The sequence below is a fragment of the Panicum virgatum genome, chromosome 4K, assembly GCF_016808335.1.
Source record: "Panicum virgatum strain AP13 chromosome 4K, P.virgatum_v5, whole genome shotgun sequence".
NCBI classification, from domain to species: Eukaryota; Viridiplantae; Streptophyta; class Magnoliopsida; order Poales; family Poaceae; genus Panicum; species Panicum virgatum.
In genome coordinates this window covers 17316636-17336394 of record NC_053139.1, presented here as the reverse complement: position 1 = coordinate 17336394, position 19759 = coordinate 17316636, and the positions used below count along the sequence as shown (strand labels likewise).

The 19759-nt window shown below is 43.7% G+C and overlaps 1 pseudogene; it reads right to left on the bottom strand.

Moving 5' to 3' along the window:
• Positions 1-2022: 2022 nt before the first annotated feature.
• LOC120701977 overlaps positions 2023-19759 on the bottom strand; it is a 34246-nt pseudogene continuing 16509 nt past the window's right edge.

Here is a 19759-nt window from a genome sequence, read left to right as displayed (position 1 = left end):
AGACTTGTAACGAATATGACCTCATTAGACATGGTTTTGTGATTTTGGTGATCGAATGACAACGTAATTAATGAGACTAATGAATTTATCAAGTGAATTTTTCTAGATCTCAAGAATGAAGTAAAAAGTCCTAACAAAATAAAACACGAAAAAAAACTCAAAGAAATGCTAAATTGGACGAGTTCTGCATAAGCTAATAGCACTAGTTAAATCGACGGCCACCGGTTAAACTGATGACCCTGCACCGATTTAACCGGGCCCTTAGTACCGGGGCAATTATGTGTGCGTTTGGAAGCCAAGGGAAGAAAATTCTTAAGCACCGGTTAAATTGATGGCTTCAAGATAAGGCATTGGTGCATTCACCGGGGCATTGTCTAGAAAGCATGTCGCGAGGTAAGGAGCCAAGTCTTCACCACCGGTTAAACCGACGGTGCATCGGAGCAAGGCGTCGGTGCAATGACGTCGGCGCTGCAGAAGCTGAGACGACGTTCCAGTAGCACCGATTAAACCGACACCGAGGCATCGGTTTATCCGATGGTCGCTATGTCAGCAACAGGCGTGTATTAGAGGCTCAATGGCTATGTGCTGGGATAGGGTGACCGGTTTAACCGATGCCCCCCAGGCATAGGCATCAGTTAGACCGATGCTATGCTGATTTTTGCTAACCATTGGAGCAACAGCTCTATGGATTTGGTGGCCAATATATACGCCTCACCCCGGCCATTTTGGAGTTGCTGAAGTTCAAGAAGACCCCATACACATTGAAAAATACCTCCAACCCACCCAAGTGCTTAGTGATCAAATCTTTAGCCCTTAACACATCTTGTAAGTGTAAGTGCTAGGTTTAGCTCTTGAGAGAGTGTAAGAGCAAGGTGCCGTGACCTTGTGCTTTGGTTCTAGAGCGAACCAACCTTGTATCTTAGTGCGTCGGCCTCCTTAGAGTTTTGGTAGCTTGCCGGTACGTCAACGACCCTCCGGCTTGGTGTGGAACAGCGTCGACAATCTTTATGTGGGAATGTGGAGACCCCCATTCTTTGTGGAGAAGCTCCTTAGTGGAAAACGGGGTCAAGGTGACCGGGAACTTGGCGCAAGCCTTGGTGGCAAGTCAAGGGATCCCCAAAAGAGACTTGGTGGCCGAGAAGCGATACTCTTAATTGAGTGCTTCAACAACGTGAAGTAGGAGCGGCTTAGTGACTAATCGAACCACGGGATAAATCCTCGTGTCGAGAGTTTGTTTCCTCGCATCTCTTATTTACATTTCCGCATTTAATACTTATAACTCTTGTACCCTTACATTTTTAGTGTAGTATCTTGTTAAAATTGACTATAGGTTGCAAATCTCTTTTAGGATGAGGGTTTCACATTAGATGAACCGTAGTTGCACATATAGATAACATGTTTTACCTTAAGTTTTTATGCAAATTAGTTGGAGCCATAGTTTAAAATTTTGAATTGTCTAATTCACCTCCTCTCCCTCCTAGCCTACGAACGCCCGATTTCTTTCAAGACTACACTCGGCGGTGCTAGAGTCCATGAAGCAGAGCGCCTCCATCCAGAGGACGATGGCTTCTCAATTTCATTTACCCGTGCAAAGAGATAAGAGGTAAGATGTCCTTTGACATAATCAAATATGGGAAATGATAATATGAAGAATAAAAAGACTAAAATGGCGAGACAATCGAAGTTACAACGTTTCACATGACAGATCGGAGAAGCCATTTTTTGTCGTGGTAAACTGGCGAAGCCAGTTCTTTGAATTGGCAAAATGGCAAAAAGCTCGCGCTCGGCACCAGATTGGTCGCCACGAAGAACGGGGCCTGCAGCACAGCAGTGCAGATGATGATTGGAATTATTGAATGAGAGCAACTAGCCCATGTCGCGGATTCAATTGTCTCTTGCAGTGAAGTTGCTTTGGTCGTGCATGTGAAGATTGACAGGTGAATGTGCCAATCAGGAACTGTTCTTATTGAAATTTGAATGTCAAAAGTTGCAGGGCTAGCTGCATTACCTGGCTCTGGATATCAATCTCTTTGCTTCTATACTCGACGTAGAGGATCCTCGAGAACTTTGAAACGTACCTGCTCACAATCACGATGAACAGACCGTGAAGAAGAGAGTAAATTTAAATTTAAAAATCCAGTCACTGCCCTATGAATCGCAATTAAAGATGCAGTACTGTGGGTCACCTTAATTTGGATGTCTTCTAGATTGCAATCCGCGATCAGAATTGTGCAATCTAGCAGGGATCCAAACATGGCATGCATGCCGTTTAGTGGCGACGTAGATGGTGTTGAGTGGGAAGGACGGGATGGCCTCCAACGACGCCGAGCCCATGATTCAGTACGGCGCTGCGGCCGCGCTCCACCATCCCCGGCATGACGGAGGCCGTCACCTCCGTCAGCGCCCACAGGTTCACCCGTACCATCCTCACCCACGCCTCCACGTCGGCCTCGTGAAGGTACGCCACCGCCGGCCTTGCCACACCGGCGTTGTTCACCAGCACGCCCACGTCCAAGCCCTCGATTGCCGCCCGGAGCCGCCGCATCGACTCGTTGCCTGCCATCCAAGTCGACCAGAGATTAGCGAGAGTCGGTCGTCGATGCCGGTGCCGGTGCCGGTGCCAGTGGCCCGCGCACATGCACAAGCATAGCTAGGTAGAAGATGATGTGTCTGTGGACACTGGACACCTTGAGGGGTGCCGACTAGCGAGAGGTCGAACACCACGGTCCTGGTCATCACGCCGTGGCGAGACGTGATCACGTCGGAGGTCTCCTGGAGGTTGACGGCGTCGAGGTCGAGGAGGACAAGGTTGAGGCCGCGGCGCGCAAGCTCCAGGGCTCACTACCGGAAAACAGGCTATGGAAACTTGGAAAAGGCCTTAGGCACCGGTTTTCCAATCGATTCCCGCAAACCGAGATCAATAGCCTCCCCTTAAGACACCGGGTTTTTCAACCGGTGCCTTAGGATTCCATTGTTACCGGTTGGAAAGACCAACCGGTACCAAAGAGGCTGCCACGATGACGCAAGGTGGCAGCCCCTTTGGTACCGGTTGGTATTTCCAACCGGTACCAATGATATTTTCCATTTTTTCCAAATCCAGTTTTGTTTGTTATATTTATTACTGTTTATTCTTTTATAATTGCTAAACACACTCAAGCTCTACAGTACTATACGTTCATTGGTCGTTCGTGTTCGTTTTCAGAGAATATTTGAAACTAACTAAAAGTGAAATGCGAGCATATAATTAAGCTAATTAGATTAACTAATATATTTACAAATTTACAAACATCAAGGCATAACGTTTAAAAATATTTACAAATGTACAAGTCATGTTTGCAGTCCAACTACTGGTCCCCTCAGGAGGTCGATGGAAGTCCTCTATGGATGTGACCGTCGTGGTAGAACTCACCTCTAGGATCCAAGATCTTGTTCAAAATAAATCCGGCGAGCTGCTCGCACACGGCGTTGATCCAATCAGTAGAGTAACATTCATCCCCCATTTGAGACATCTATCATTTAGGAAAAAAATGATTAACATCATGTGCGTTAGTATAATTATGAAAATGTACTAGTGAACGGTTTGGATGTACTCTCGTGTCTTCATCAGTAGCCTTCCCGCATTGAGTCATGATGTGCAAGTAGTCGCATACGTAGTACCCGCACCAATCAGTTCCTTGTTGTTGTCTCGCACACTTAAGGAGAAACAAATAAATTACTCAATTTAGAAGAATTTGGGATTATATACTTAACTAGACAAATCTTTATGAATCAACATATCGGATAATCTATGTTAACGTTCAGTTTCGGCCTCCATTGACCACATCCTTTGTTATTTTTCACAATTTTTTTCCAAACCCTGCGCTCAAAGTTAAGTTTGATATTCAGGAATTGTTATTAACAGAAAAAAGATTTGATTGTGCAAACTGAACTTACCTGTTCAAGGGGTCTAGGATATGTTGGACTGTGGACTTTGGATTTCTCATTGAGTCAAAGACTATATGATTGCCGGTCTCTACGGAAAGTATGAGTAAAATCCAATCATAACTACAGATATAGATAGGATATATACATACATGCATTAGACGATTTAGTATTTATTTAGCAATATAACAGAGGATTGAGTCGACCAAGGCTTACCCAAAGTTGTATGGTTTGAATATATAGGATTTGTAATTTTGCCTAGTCAACGAATCGTACATGTTTTGGCACGTTTTCTTGTAATTTTCGTTGAGCACTTTCTGGTTGACTAGCAAAGGAGACATGAAGCCGATCTGATGGTGCCATCCATGTTTTCGGCTTCTTTGGGTCTCCTGTCTAAACGATACAATAGAAATTTTATAATGCACACATATAATTATGTTCTTGTTAACAAAAAGTATTAATGTAGAGGTAAGTGATACTTACAAAACCCAAATGGTGATGATAGAGACGTCGAGGGCTTGTCGATGGTAAATGTGATATAAATTTTCGAAGTACACCCAGAAGTCGTCCTCCCCGCGGAAGAAATCATGATCATGATACTTGACTCCAAACATTTTTCCTTCGTCATTCGACATTCGCAGGTACCATCTATGCAAATTGAATATCTGTGTGCCTAGACTTTTCTCCTCTTCCTCAGTGACAAAAGGTTTTTCATGCTGGAATGGAGTAAGAACGGGAGCGACAGGGTTTTCCGCATCCACTTGCCCCGTTGTCTCCTCTAGCGTTAATCCAGTTTCAGAAAGAAATATCGTGGCCTGTAGGTCCGCCTGGAGTTGTACATCGCCTGGAGGAAATATCATTTCAAGACTGACTAAACTTTGGACAACATCCTCTTGTAGCCTGCTTAAACTCGATGGATCTATTGCCTTCTAAGAAATTGTGTTGAGAAAGGCTCATAGCTTTATAATTGTTGCTCGAACATTAGCTGGTAGAATACCTCTAAGTGCAACTGGAATCAATTGCGTCATCAACACGTGACAGTCATGGGACTTTACGTGTGCGAATTTCTTCTCTTTCAAGTTCCGTAGTCTCTTTATATTCAAAGAGTAGCCTGATGGTTCCGTAGTCTCTTTATATTCAAAGAGTAGCCTGATGGGACCTTGATACTGTTCAAACAGTCGAACATACTTTGCTTCTCTTCATTACTAAGAGTATAGCACGCAAGACCAAGATAATGACGTCTTTTAACCCTTTTTTCTGGATGTAGGGCGGCCCGTTGTTTCATTCGTTGAAGATCTTGCCGCGCTTCCAATGTATACTTTGGCTTACCGTAGACACCAAGGAAGCCTAGAAGGTTCAGACAAAGATTTTTTGTTAGGTGCATCACATCAATTGCGTGGCGGACGTCTAAGACTTCCCAATAAGGTAACTCCCAAAAAATACTCTTTTCTTCCACATAGGTGCACGTCTGTCATCACTCTGCCCTGATCTGCTGGCGGGTCCTTTTCCGAATACTACTTTTATATCTTTGACCATTTCAAACACTATTTTCCCACAACGGTGTCTAGGCTTGGTACGATGATCTGCCTTTCCATCGTAGTGAGCATGCCTCCTCCTTAATGGGTTCTTGATCGGAAGAAATTGATGATGACCCATATACACGATCTTCCTACAGTGCTTGAGGTACGTGTTGTCGGTTTCTTCTAAACAATGGGTGCATGCCCTATAACCCTTATTGGATTGTCCGGAGAGGTTACTTAGTGCTGCCCAATTGTTGGTGCTTACGAAAAGTAATGCACTAAGGTTAAAATGATCCTCTGCGTGCGCATCCCACATACGAACACCCTCCTCTTTCCACAACAATAGAAGATCCTCAATCAGTGGTTTCAGATACACATCTATATCGTTACCGGGTTGCTTCGGGCCGGGGATAAGCACCAGCATCATAATGAATTCCCGCTTCATACACAACCAGGGAGGAAGGTTGTATATACAAAGTGTCATAGGCCAGGTACTATGGCCACTGCTCTGCTCACCGAAAGGATTAATGCCATCCGTACTTAAGCCGAACCTTATATTCCTCGCATCATTTGCAAATGTTGGGAATATTCTATCCACTTTTCTCCACTGCGACCCATCAGCGGGGTGTCTTAACATATTGTCTTGCTTACGTTCTTCTTTGTGCCATCGCATCAATTTAGCATTCATTTTATTCATGAACAAATGTTTCAGACGTTGTATTAGAGGAAAATACCACATCACCTTGGCAGGCACCCTCTTCTTGAAATGCATCCCCTCAACATCGCCTGGATCATCTTGAGGGATCTTATACCGGCATGCGTTGCATACAGGGCATGAATCCAAATTTTCATAATCACCTCGATATAGGATGCAGTCATTAGGACAAGCATGTATCTTCTGTGCCTCTAATCCTAAAGGACAAACAACTTTTTTTTGCCTCGTATGTTGTCGCCGTCAAGGTGTTACCCTCAGGGAGTAAGTTTTTTATAAGTTTCAGCAACTCCTCGAATCCCTTGTCAGATAAACCATTTGATGCCTTCCATTGCAACAATTCCAATGTCGTACCCAATTTCTTTTGGTCTTGTTTGCAATCAGGGTACAACAATGTTCTGTATTCCTCCAACATACGCTTCAGATCTCTCTATTTCTTTTCTATTTCGCAACCTTCCTCAGCTTCGCGCAGCATCTGACCAAGATCATCTTCTACAACGTATCCTTCACTATCTTCTTCAGGCTCACCCATTGCACTGTCATTGAAAAAGGCATTATAATTGGCTGCAAAGTCAGGAATCCTGTCCTCTTGTTCTACATTATTATCCAGCATAATTCCTCTTTCGCCATGCTTGGTACAAACATAGTAGTTCGGCATGAAACCACTATTGAACAAGTGACTGTGGATGGTTCTTGATGATGAGTCATCATTCTCATTCTTACAGAATTTGCATGGACAATGAACGAAACCGTCATACTTGTGTTTCTCGGCCGCTTCTATGAATTCATGCACATTATCAATGAACTACTTTGAACGCCGGTCGGCCATGTACATCCATTGCCGACTCATCTGGATCCACAATACATTTATATATATCATTGTAGTGTACAAATAGTTCATTCATACTACCAATTTATAACTAATATTAAATACGCTATTAATAAAACTGAACTACAAAATTATAACGATGCATATGGCCTTCTGACTGTATGACTGTGTAAAAACTTTGTTTCTCTATATGGAACTTTATATTTTTATACAAGAAACGACGCATGTGGCCCTCTGGCCTAGCTGAGCTGCGGGTCTCGAATTGGCGCAGCATGCATCTCGAATGTGGAATCTTGTAAAGTTTTGGAATTTTGAAGGGAACTAAATAAAGCACCCTTGCATATGTAATTGATAATATTTCCATACAAAATTTGAATTCAAATATATAATTGATAATATATATAACTATAATAAATAGATACTATTCACTTATCAAATAAATTAATAAAACATATAAATACAATAATTTGATAGTATTCACATATCAAATAAATGGATAACGCATATAACTACAATAAAATGCTACAACTAAAAATAATTATCACATATATAAACTAAATTAAATGATAACTGCTTCTGAAAACCAATTTCTAAGTTATGGAGAAAAATAACTAATCTTTTTTGAAAAAAAAACAAAAATTCGCACCCCCTCCACTCACTCAGCTGCCATGAACAGTGAGTTCATGGTAGCTTGGAGGGGGGAGAGGTTGGGGTATTTATAGGCATGGACAAAAGGCACCGGTTGGTACCTATGACCCGGTGCTAAATGTTATTCAATAGCACCGGGTCAAGGCACAAGCCGGTGCCTTTGGCCCGAGCGTCAGCCGGCACCGGGTCGTGGCAGGATCCGGTGCCGTTTGCAGCACAATAGGCACTGGTTGGTCCCACCAATCGGTGCCTATACCGGCGTCTGCATTTGGCACCGGGTGGTGGTACAAACTGGTTCCTATACAGCCGTATTGGAACTGGTTTGTACCTCCACCCGGTGCCAATTATCCTCCACTGGGTCGGTCCAAGGCCAAAAATACCAGCTGCTATTGCAGCCGGTACCATTGGTACCAACAGTACCGGCTGCAATAGCAGTGGTATTTTTGGCCCATTTTCTAGTAGTGGCTGGACGTTGGGGGTGCCCAGAGCACGGCACGTACCCTGATGCATGTTTCCACCGCTGGACCCACAGCGCTGAGCACCTGACCGAGCACTCGATCTCGGGGCGGCCCCGAGACGTAGCGTCCCGGCGTGTACTCGGCCTGAGCAGGCCCGTCGCTGGAGCCGTCCGAGAAGTCGTGGTCCGCAGGCAGCGGGGCACCGGAAGGGTGCACCCACTCACCGACCACGCGAAGCTGTGCGATCCCGGCGATCTCCCCCCTCGGGTTGCGTACCAGGAGCGCCAACGTCACCTTGCGCTCATCGTCAAGGAGGACGAGCACACATTCCATAGAGTAGTCCGCGATCCCGTAGTCACGGCGGTCGTCGACCTCCTAGAGGCAGCTCAAGCCACGCTGCAGACCTGACCAAACACCTGAAAAGCGGTACAAATCCCCTCCTCGTGCTAGTGCTCGGGCGGGAAGTTCGTCACCGCCAGCTCCACCAGGCGCTTGTACGGACAGACGACCCGGCCGGAACTCCGCCTCCTCATGGCGGACAAGATGCAGCCTGTGTCCACCCATGAAGAGCGGTCCTCGGCAGATGGTGGCCTCGCGAAAGTAGGCGTGACGCAACACCACCATCATGGAGCTGTGGGAAGAAGGAGCCAGCCGTGGCGCTCGAGGGAAAGCCTGATGTAGAGCCCGGGGTTGGCACAAGCTGGCTCGACAAAGGCATATGCCAGCCGGCGGCTGGGCTCCATGTCCACGTAGGGCATGTGGACCTCTGTGATATCTTTCAGAACCTTTTGGACCATCTAGCAGTAGAGCGGAGGGGTTACTCACGGGTTCTTGAGAAACTCGACCCGGTCATCACTAATTCGTTGGTGAAGGACTGCTCTAGGGTAGCGACGCGGGGCGCAGAGTCATCGCGATAGCGATGGCGAGGTCGGTGAGGGCCGCGGCCAGGGTGGCGATGGCGAGCCGGTGGCATGGTCGCAGAGGCGGCGGTGTGGAACCTTCCCTTCGTTTCAGCGCCCTCTCTCAGATCGGATCGAGTCTAGGGTTCTTAGGGAAACTGAGGCACGGTGAACTTTGGTACTCGTGTCCCCTCGTCACCCTTTTACTTTTATATTGGCGCTGCGCGAAGGGGGGTCCACTTGCTAGCGAAAGGCAAGAGCGCCCCCGATCAGGGCGCGTGTGAGAGGGGTCTGACTTAGTCGTTAGACTGGGTCAGATGAGATCAACCTTACATTCTCCCCCTTGATCTCACCCTATACTTTAAACTTAATTCCTTACTTTCTCTTTACTTGCTTTGCTCTTGGTCCTCGTCTCATTGTAGATCAGTGCGTAGGGCGTGCCTCGTCATGACAGTTATCAGTTACCGTCAGATTAACAGCCACAATGCACCTTTCTGTATTGAAACAAGACTTCAACCTTTCTTTGGGCCCTTAGTAATCCAGAAATCATATGCCTCCCGTAAAACCCATGTCGACTTGGGTGGTAGGCTTTTGGTAAGCGGATCCGCAAGTACTTGCTGGATACTTAGGTGCTCAATGCTATCACATGATTCTAGATTTTCTCCTTTGCAACATATAACTCAGTGTCAATGTGTTTGGCAGCACACTTGACATGTTGCCATAGGAGAGAAAATACTCGAATGGTATATTGCTGTTGTCTACCATTATCCATTCCGGGTAAAGGTTTCTTCAATCATTTTGCCTGTCCTGTAGCCTCATATCATGCTAAACTTTGGGTACACATGACCCACGATATCATAACTATTTTGCTTTGGAGCTTTTCCACAATAAAACTCCAAGCGCGAGTGTTAGCTACTACTGTAGACTTCACTGAACATCTCGCCAAAACATAGTTGTTTTTACTCACAACCTTTTGAGAGTACGTGTTCCTTTCTTACTTAGAATGAGGCCAACAATACTTTGCAAAATTGCAAAAATATTCTTTAACTCCATTTCAGTGATCTATTGCTGGACTGGACTTCTGCCAAAATATCCCGGATAGTTGAGCTATGTCAGGGTAAATTCTTTCTTGAGCACTGATTTTACTTCCAACAGCTGAAGCACATGAAACCACTTTCTTTTGATCGATCATATAACGGTTCCTGGAATACTGAAAATTCCAAAGCTATTACCCTTGACAATAGGACAGGTGTAGGCTTACTCAAATGAATACTATATTTCTTTAGAACTCTTTTCTAAGTATGCTCTTTGCGAGAGTTCTAATACCCCTTTTCTCTTATCCTAGTGAATTTCCATTCCAAGAGCGAATGGGTCTTCACCGAGATTTTGCTTATCAAAACTAGAGGTCATAATAACCTTCTTCTTTGAACTTTAAGGGAAAGGTATTTCCCATCTTTGAACTTTGCATATTTGTAATTTGTCATCTTGCATTGTCCTTTAGTTAAAACCCAAAACTTTTCTTTGTTCTCACAAAACTTTAGATACAACTGTTCTATGATCCGATTTCATCAGGTGGTATCCCAATGTTCTATTCTTTCCACAACAAAAACTATTTTGTTATGTCATGTATATACTTTCTCATACAAATCTCCATTGGGAGATATTACTCCAACATCCATCTGAAGCAATTCTAAAAGTAGTATGCCACGAATGTCATTATGATTCTAAAAGAATTCTTTCAAGAGACTGCATAAAATGTCTCACTATAACTTATCATTTTCTTTACATAAAGCCTTTTGCCACAAGTCATGCTTAGGTACTTTCCATATTCCTTCTGGAGTCACATTTTAATCTTGTAGACCCATTATAGCATACTGTCTTGGTTCCATTAGGAATTTATTCTATGTTCCAAAACAAGTTTGGAACTTCTAGTTCTCATGACATCTTCCATGGCTTCTTGCCACTTCGATTAATGAGCGCCTTTTATGGCTTCTCTAAATGAGGTGGGATCACCTTCATTTGTACTCCTTCACTTATCTGCATTCCTTATTCTTTACAATAGATGGCTAGACATATTGTTCTCTATCTGGGGTTGTTATTTCTCTGCTTTACCAAAAAGCAATTGATACTATAGAGTCCTGAGTAACAAGAGCTTTCTTGACTTTATTTTTCTTTTGAAGAGTTAACGACGGGTGTTGACTACCTCAACAGCTGTCCTCATCTCAACTTCTGCCGTTCATACAACGCCGAAACATATGTTGAGATAATTGTTGTACTTGAATCATAGGAGTGAATATACGGTCCCACTTCTCTTCAAGCCTTAGTTCTCGACATACTTTACTCTCCCAGATTATCCCATCTATTGAAAAGATGGAATGTCTTCAAGCTTTTGTTTGGGTTTAGTCTTTACAAGCCTCATTGGGTGCTTTAAGCACCACCTTTTTCTTTTCGGTTGCTTTGAGGCTCAACTATCTTTTCTTCCTATTTGGAGCTGAAAAACTCTAGGAATTTGCTTGTCTTTATGGTTGGGGTATCAATGTTATGACCGTTGTACTCCCTTTTCGGTCATATTTTTCTTTAATAGATCATTCTTGCTTTAAAAAGCATCATACTTAACTTTGAGGAGAATTTCTTTCTAAATCTTAATCTTTCTTATCTTTCTAAACTTTCTCCCATTCGAAATATGGCACAAACTTCACTGCCATAATTTCAAAACTATTTTTAACACTTGTGAACGAGGAGCCTTCCATTAATTGGTTTATTCACATGATCAAGTCATGCAAAACAATGGGAGTACCATTTCCTCGTTCCATTCCAAGAGCTCATCAGAGTTTTTCATATTGTTACACTTTCAAGAACTCATCAGAGTTCTTCATATTGCTATACTTTTGCAAGTCATGCTTGCAACCTTGACTTTTGGTTCATATGCAACTTTTTTTTGTCCTTCGACTCTTTCTAAGTCATTGTCCAACATAACACTATTGAAGTACATGGATATTGCTGGGATAGCATAAAAGCTCCCCCAAACTTTATCTCTTTTATGTGATACTCAAGTCGCATATGAGTTATCACAAACTTCCCCTGCCATGTAGGATATGCATGGCACAAGCGCCAAAAACTTTTTCAACATGCGGTATTAAACGTTAAACACATTGGTTAACAATCAATACATTAATTTCAAAAATAAATCCGAAAACTATTGTAACACCCATGTTTAATTTAATGTTGGTAAAAATGAACGTGCGTCTTACTTATTTCAACATGACTAAAACATGCACATATACTTTATTTTCTGATTAAATCTTCCCATTGGTTCCAATTTAATCAGAAAATTTAACAAATTACAATATCATGAAAAACTTTCAGAGTGGTTGCATCTCTTTTCCATATCAACCAAAAGGTTAAAATGACGCAAGCTCTTTTCTTTCTTAACCTCAACAATGCAGCTGAGTAAGCTCAAAACTTTGTCTGTAGCGTTGATCGAAATGAACTTTTATTTGTTGATTTCTCTCTGCTGGGAAGAATTGTATGTCTTAATTTAACGTTGGTCAAAATGAAAACATACAACTTTCTTGTACTTTTAATTCTATATCACCGTTGGGCAGAAATAGAACTAATGACTAGGATAAAATTATAATATTGCGATCATCAACTTTGGTCAGAAAATGACAACATCATAATTAACTTTAATTTTTTTTCTTTAAGAGCAAACTAATGCTAAACTTGACACTTAAAATGGCAGAATAATGCCAAAAATCAATCTTTCTTGGACTTTAAATGTGGCTTTTACCCACAAGGAGAAACTCATCTTATCTTTCTTTATTGCAGCGGAAAATATTTCTTTCTTTCAGAAACATTTCTTTGTCTTTCTTTATTCTCTGAAAAAATTGATCACTTGATGCAGAATTTCTCAGAGATTTAACCTTAAACTTAAACTCATAATAAAATTATAATATTGCTATCATCAATGTTGGTTAGAAAATAACAATACCATAATTTAACTTTGAACCAATATCTTTATACTCATTTTCTCTCTAAACAATTTATTCCGTTGGTTCAAAATCGAATAGAGATAAAACTGTACAAAAACTTACCCAAAATAAGTTCTTTAATCATGCTCTTAAAAATAATTCTCCCGTTGGTTTGAATTAAAATTAAGAGCAACAACTTTAAAACTTTGCAATGGAAACATGTAAAATTCTATATTCAGAAGCATTACTGTACACTTTTATTCTCCTAAACAATATACACATTGGTGCAAAATTGAATGGAGACCAAACTATGATCAAAAACATAAAAAAACATTCAAATATGCCTCTGGAAAAATAGAAAACATAAAACTTTCATTCACTGTGCTTTTCAGCCCGGTAAGGAAAGTAGCCCGCGGCCTGCTTGCGCGCGACGAGCTCCCCGCGCCCAGGCCGCAACCTGGGCCTGGGCTGGGAATTTGGCCCGTTCGCGAACCCCGCCTGGGCCGAATCTAGTCCGAGAGCCACCCGGACACCTCTGGCCGTCAGATTCTGATCCGACAGCTGTCCGGCCGTTTCGGCGGATCAAAAACCGCGACACCGGTTTCCTCCCGAAACCCTAACTCACTTTCTCGCTCTCCCTTTCTCTTTCCTTGCAGAGCGGCGGCGGCCACTGAGCGGAGGAAGCGGCGGCCACTGAGCAGAGGAAGCGGCTTGCCGGCGCGCACGCTCACCCATGCTGGAGCGCATCGGCGTAGAGCGGCCTGACGGCGGTTGTAACACCTTCGGTGTTTAGCACTGTTTAAACATGCCATTAACATCAAAAGACACAGTAAACCCTGTTTTGGTGATCACGTAAAAGCTGAATTTCTGTTTGGATAAACCAAAAAGTCAACTCTCGCATGTTCGCTCAAATGAACTTTTGCCCAACACAAAAGTCGTGGAGTTTGACAAGATAAACAACTTTCGCGTTCAAAGTTTTTCAAGTTACAACATGAAATTTGGAGAAAAAACCCCGAAAAACAGTGGGTTCATTTAAACTTGAATTCAAATTTTAACTTTCAAATCATTGCTCAAACGAAGTTTTGCCTAAAAGGAAAGTTGTAGGAAATTTAATTTTGAACAACTTTCGTGTTCAAAATTTTTCGAGTTTCAATTGCAAATCTTGAGTTTGGACCAAGTCAAATCGTTGACATTTTCTTTTCTCTCTCCAGTCCTCTTTCTCTCTCCTTTCTCTCTCTCCCTCGCTGACTCTCCCCTCTCTGCGCGCGCAGGCAGTCAAGCACGCCGCGCGTGCGCTCGCTGCCGCGCTGCTCCGCTGCCTGCCCCCGCGCGCTGCCCTGCTGCCTCGCGGTGCCGCGCCGCTGACGCCCCCGCTCGAGTGCGCACGCGCCTGGACGCCGCTCGCTGCCGCCCGCCCGCACTGCACCCTCGCCATTACTGCCCCGTCGCCGGCCACGCCACCCCGCTTCCGTCCCCGTCGTTGACCCCGCGCCGTGCTCGAGTGGTCGCCTGCCCTCACTGTGCCATGCTCGAGCGCCAGCACTCCGCGACGGCGACGACGCGACAAGCCGCCGCCCACGCCAGTGCGCCCGCCCTTAACTCCTCCCCTGCCGAGCTCCCCTCTGCAGCCCTCTTCTCCCTATTTTGCCTCGCCACCTCGCGTTCCCGATCCTCCCCTCTCCACTCCACCCCAAACCGAGCTCGCCCCCTTCCGCGGCGCCGCCGCCACAGGCCGTCCCGGCCCAACCCGAGACCGCCAATAGGTGCGCGCCGACGTCCTCTTGCTCTTCCCCTACGGGCCCCCACCCCCGGTGACCCTCCTCGCCGGGAAAAGCGCCGCCGGGCCCTCCTCTGTTCCAAGACCCGTCCAGGGACCACGGGTTAAAAGAAAACAAAGTTCCAGGGGCCTAGATGCAAGTTTCCATTTCCTTTTTCTTTTGTTTTGAAAAACAGCAAACTTGTAAATTCGTTTAAAAATCGTAGAAAAATCAGAAAATTGCAAGCTCAACTGTTCTGGAATCTTTGAAAGAGTTCTACAACTTTTGTTACATACACTTTTTCATCTGCTCAATAGTTTTTACTTCATTTAAAATACAAACAAAATGTACTTTATATTAGATCTCAAGTTACAAGCATGAGTTGTTAGCCATTTTTGGTCAGTGGGGTACATGTTAGATGTATAACCTTGTGTAAAAGTTTCATAGACTTTTGACATGCCTAGCTATTGGTTTATTTAAATCTTGTTTTATGCCTTGTTTAAATTAGTTTGTTTTTACATACTGTTTAACTTGGTTTACTGAGCTCAAACTTTTACAATGCCTTTAACTTGATATTTAGTTACTGTACAAAAATTTTGAGAAATTTTAAATAGGTGGAACCAGTCCAACTAATTAATAGTATAGATATTTACACTAAATCAAGAAAAATAGTTTCTTTGCATAGAAAAATCTGATAATTTTTCTAGGGGATGAAATTTAGTTTATAACCATGCTGGTAAAAGATGAGGCTCTGGAACTTGCTATAACAGTCTGTGGAAGTTAATTTTGATCCATGCAGCAATACTTTGTACTATTTTTCATACCCTGTACAATGCTTGTTTAATTGTGAAAAATTTGTGGCAGGCTCATCTTTAGGTAGAAAACACTCAGTTAAAATTTCATTACCAGTACTTGCATAGTTTGACCTGTAAAATTCATTTTTGCTTCTAGCAGTAGCTGGTTATTTTATTTTTCATTGTCAATGGGCTGCATGAAATAGGCTAAAAATTTCACAGTAGGCAATTTACTCAGAGGTGTATCTTGCATAAAAATTTCAAAGCCAGAATCTCTGTTTAACATTATTTGTGATAAGGACATGCGTAACCTAGTAATAAATGAGAAAAATCCTTTCTTTTGCTGCATAAGGATAAAAGGTACAATCCACCCTAGTTACTTTGTGGAGTCAGTTATAATGATTATTACTCTATAAAGGATTGTCCAAAATGATGTAACATAATCCTTTGCAAATCATCTTGAGTTTGTGTTGGATTACAACTCTTTAGTGAAGAATTGATTAAATCGTATCACTAAAATAACTCACGCATATGCATTTCATATAGATTCGACTACTCTCCCTGACGGTACGTACGAGTTGGTGCCGGAGTCCGAGAGTGAGCAATGTGAAGCTCAAGTGAATCTAACTGAAGCCACTGAAGACCTGAACCCGAGATCAGAAGAGCCCAAGGCTAGCTCTGCTCAGGAAGGCAAGCCCCGGAGCATGTCCTACCTATTTTAATTTATGCAACTAATTGTATTCCTGTTTATTGTGCATTTAAGTTGCAGGAATTGTTTGGAACCTTAGTTGCATGATCCTAGGTACCTATGCTTGAACACTAGTATGTGTAGGTCGCTAGTTGGCTATGCTAATGGTTCGGTAGAAGTCGAGTGATTTCCTGTCACTCGCGAGCTCATAGGAGTTGAATGCTTACTACACACTGCAATATAAGGTTTACGGGCGGGGTTGTTGTACTTGTGATACCCCGTCTGTTTAGTCAAAATGGATAAGGCCGCGGTGTGTGGTAGTGGTGGTTAAGCGTTTGAACGTACTAACCACATGCCGAGAATATGGTAATCGGTAAGCTTAAGTACCTGATGGAACCGGCCGTGGAATATACTCCCCACTGTCTGGTCTATGGTCACGCACGGGTGCAGGGCACCCTAGGGCGGTGGGCCTGTTTCATGCCCGGGGAAAAAGGGGAAAAGTCGCGTGGGTGATTGCATTCCCCATGCGTGTGTTTAGGTCTGCCTGGCCAGGTTAACAAATTCGATTCGAATCGTCCGTCTCTCACGGATTTGAGACTGCTTAACCCTTTTGCCACATAGAGTAAGAAGTGGAACAATGATGATGAGAAATATGGTTGCATGATGAAAAATAATTGCTTTCCACCATGTATGCTTTAGGATAGATGCTAATGTAGAATAGTTAATCATAATAGCACTTGAAAGCTAAAATCGGAAAATAAGGACTTATTGCTTTTCGGCAAAGACGAACCTCTCAAGCCAAAAGCCTTGCATGTCTAGTTAGAGGGTTAGTTATATCCTAGTCGGGTAAGTCTTGTTGAGTATTAGTATACTCAGCCTTTCTTGTGGCTCCACTTTGTTTTCAAATGATACTTTTGAAGATCAGATAGCTAGTTTGACTTGGCCGTGTGTTTTACCTCCTGGTTGGTTGGTGGAGTGGGATACGACTCCGGCCAACGATGGCAATGCCGAGTGATGTCATGTACGGGCTTCATCATGACATCATGTATCGTCGTTTAGAATTCGTTTATTTCCGCTGTAGTGAACTCTGAACTACTTTCAATTCGAACTTCAAGTACCTTTCGGAGATTTCAAAACTGGTTTGTAATAATTAAGTTAAGACTCTATCATGTAATGTATCTGCGAAATGTTGTACTCTCTGGACTCACCTTCGTGTGGGTTGCATGTAAGCTTTGGGTTCGATCGACGCTCAGGTGGATTCTTCGGGACTTTACCCGACAGCACTGCCAAATTACTCCGTTTTAAGTGCGGGTTAGCCGGGATTATCTTTAAGATGATGGTTAGCGCACTTGAGCCGGATTAATTGGGGCGGTACTGCCACAGCTGGTATCAGAGCCGAACAAAGCGCACACCCGGGAGTACGACTAGATTTCAAAAGTCTTCCTTAAAACTTAGCCACAAAGTCGCGTTTGGAAAATACGTTGGTTCGCTAAGGATCGTGCATAGTACGTAAAGCCCTAGGGAGAATTATGGGAGTTGCTAGGTGGCTAATTAACTTATGGTTTATTTATGACTGACTTCCAGCACGTTTCTTTCTGTACTTTAAATTCAGTATTTACATTATGTAACGACGCACCTACGCTAAGGTAAGACGGTAAGGATCCTCAGTCAGCTGAGGGAGTCTGACCTTCCCGTCGGTGATGCGAGCCGAACACTGCCCTCAAGCAGTGGCTTACTTGAGGTGCTGCCAATATACCAACTATTAGTTGGCTATATTGGGAGTAAAGTATACTCAGTCAACTGAGAGAGTTTGACCTTCCCGTCGGTGATGCGAACCGAACGCTGCGCTCAAGCAGTGGCCTACTTGAGCTGCTGCCAATATACCGACCATCAGTCGATTATATTGGGAGTAAAAGAAACCGTGAATACGTCACCTCGGTAGCGTATGAGCACTGTCCATGCAGTGTTGGACGCATGGATGCTGCTTCTATAGTGAGCGGTAATGTATGGGGATGCTTTCATGTGTGCTGGCATGAAAGGTCAATGAATATATCTGTCAATTTTCTGCAGGTACACTAACCGCGATTACGTAAGTTAAGCACGGTTAGAACTCGGCTAGAAATATATATATAAGGAGAGACGTAAATTGTGCCATGCCACCGTTGCTAACCCCGTAAGCACGGTTTATCTTCTCTCAATTAAGGTCTATCTAGAAATCTGTCCTTTCTACTATATCCTGGAAGATGAAATTATTTGACATGGTAGATGGCTCTAGCTGTAGAAGTGCCAGTGGATAATTTTGCTCCAAAACTTGCCTACTTGCTGCTGTTAAAATTTGAAAAAATTTCGACTAGTATACAGTGGGGTACCCTAGAAACATTGACACCCTGTTTTTCTGTCAGCTTTGAGCACTTGGGTTGCACAAATTTTTAGGCCTTACTGTAGATGTTTTCTGCAGATGTGTTCAACACAAAACTTGTTCCAAATTTACTCACCAAGCTTCTGTAAAAATTTGGTGATTTTAGGCTCAGTAGTTTGTCCTCAGCACTCAGTTTACCAGCACTCTGGTCACTGAAAATTCTGGGCTGACAGCAAAGCAAAACTATAGGGATAAGACCTTCTTAGGCTCTGATCTAGCTCTTGAGTTGATTAGCAAAGTTGTTCCTAAGAACCTAAGGAATGCTCCTGTAAATTTTGAGAATTTTTAGAGCTTCGTGCTTTCAGTTATACTTGTTTTCGTGCACTACCCAAAATCTGTTTCAACCATCACTCACTTGTGTACATCTTTTGTACATATGGCTGCCCCTGCTCTCCTGGTGTTTGATGAGGATGGGCGTGTACACTCCGAGTGCACACACTGGCAGGGTTTTCCCTCCATTCTTTGGGAAGTGATGCGTGATGCTGGATATCCCAGTCCCCCGCGCTATGTGGGCGAGGAGTTCCATGAGATGGGGGTTGCGCGCTATCGAGTGCGCATGACTCATGCTCCCCACCCTTTCCCCACTCACTGGGCTTCCTTGGAGCTGGAGTAGATGGGCATCGTCTGGTTGACACTTGGGAAGTTGCAGCCATGACAGCACTCAACAAGTTTTGTGAGAAGAATTATGCAGCGGTCACACTAGCTCCTATTGGCCTCTTCCCAGCAGAGCAGCCCAATGACCCTAACTGGCTTAGTTGGGTCGGACACACTGGGTACCTTCAGCAGAACAGAGCTGCAGAGACTATCTCTATGTCAGTGAAGTGTATGAATGCACTCTACCGCTTGCAGACCTTACAAGCCAAGGCTATGGCACAGATCATTGCTTCTGCACGGACCAGCCATGAGATAGTGATTGATAAGAATGAGCAGATCAGGGATCTTGATGCCCATGTTGGCCAACTGGAGGGTCTAATTGAGGAGCGTGATGTTCTCTTGGACAACAGGGATGCTAACTTTGCACTTCTTGAGCAGCAGTTCACCGCCCAGCAGGTTCAGCTAAATGCTGCCTTTGATCACATTGAGATGTTGGAGGCTCAGCAGGCCCAGCCCGAGGCCATGGAGGAGGAGCCCCAGGAGGTTCAG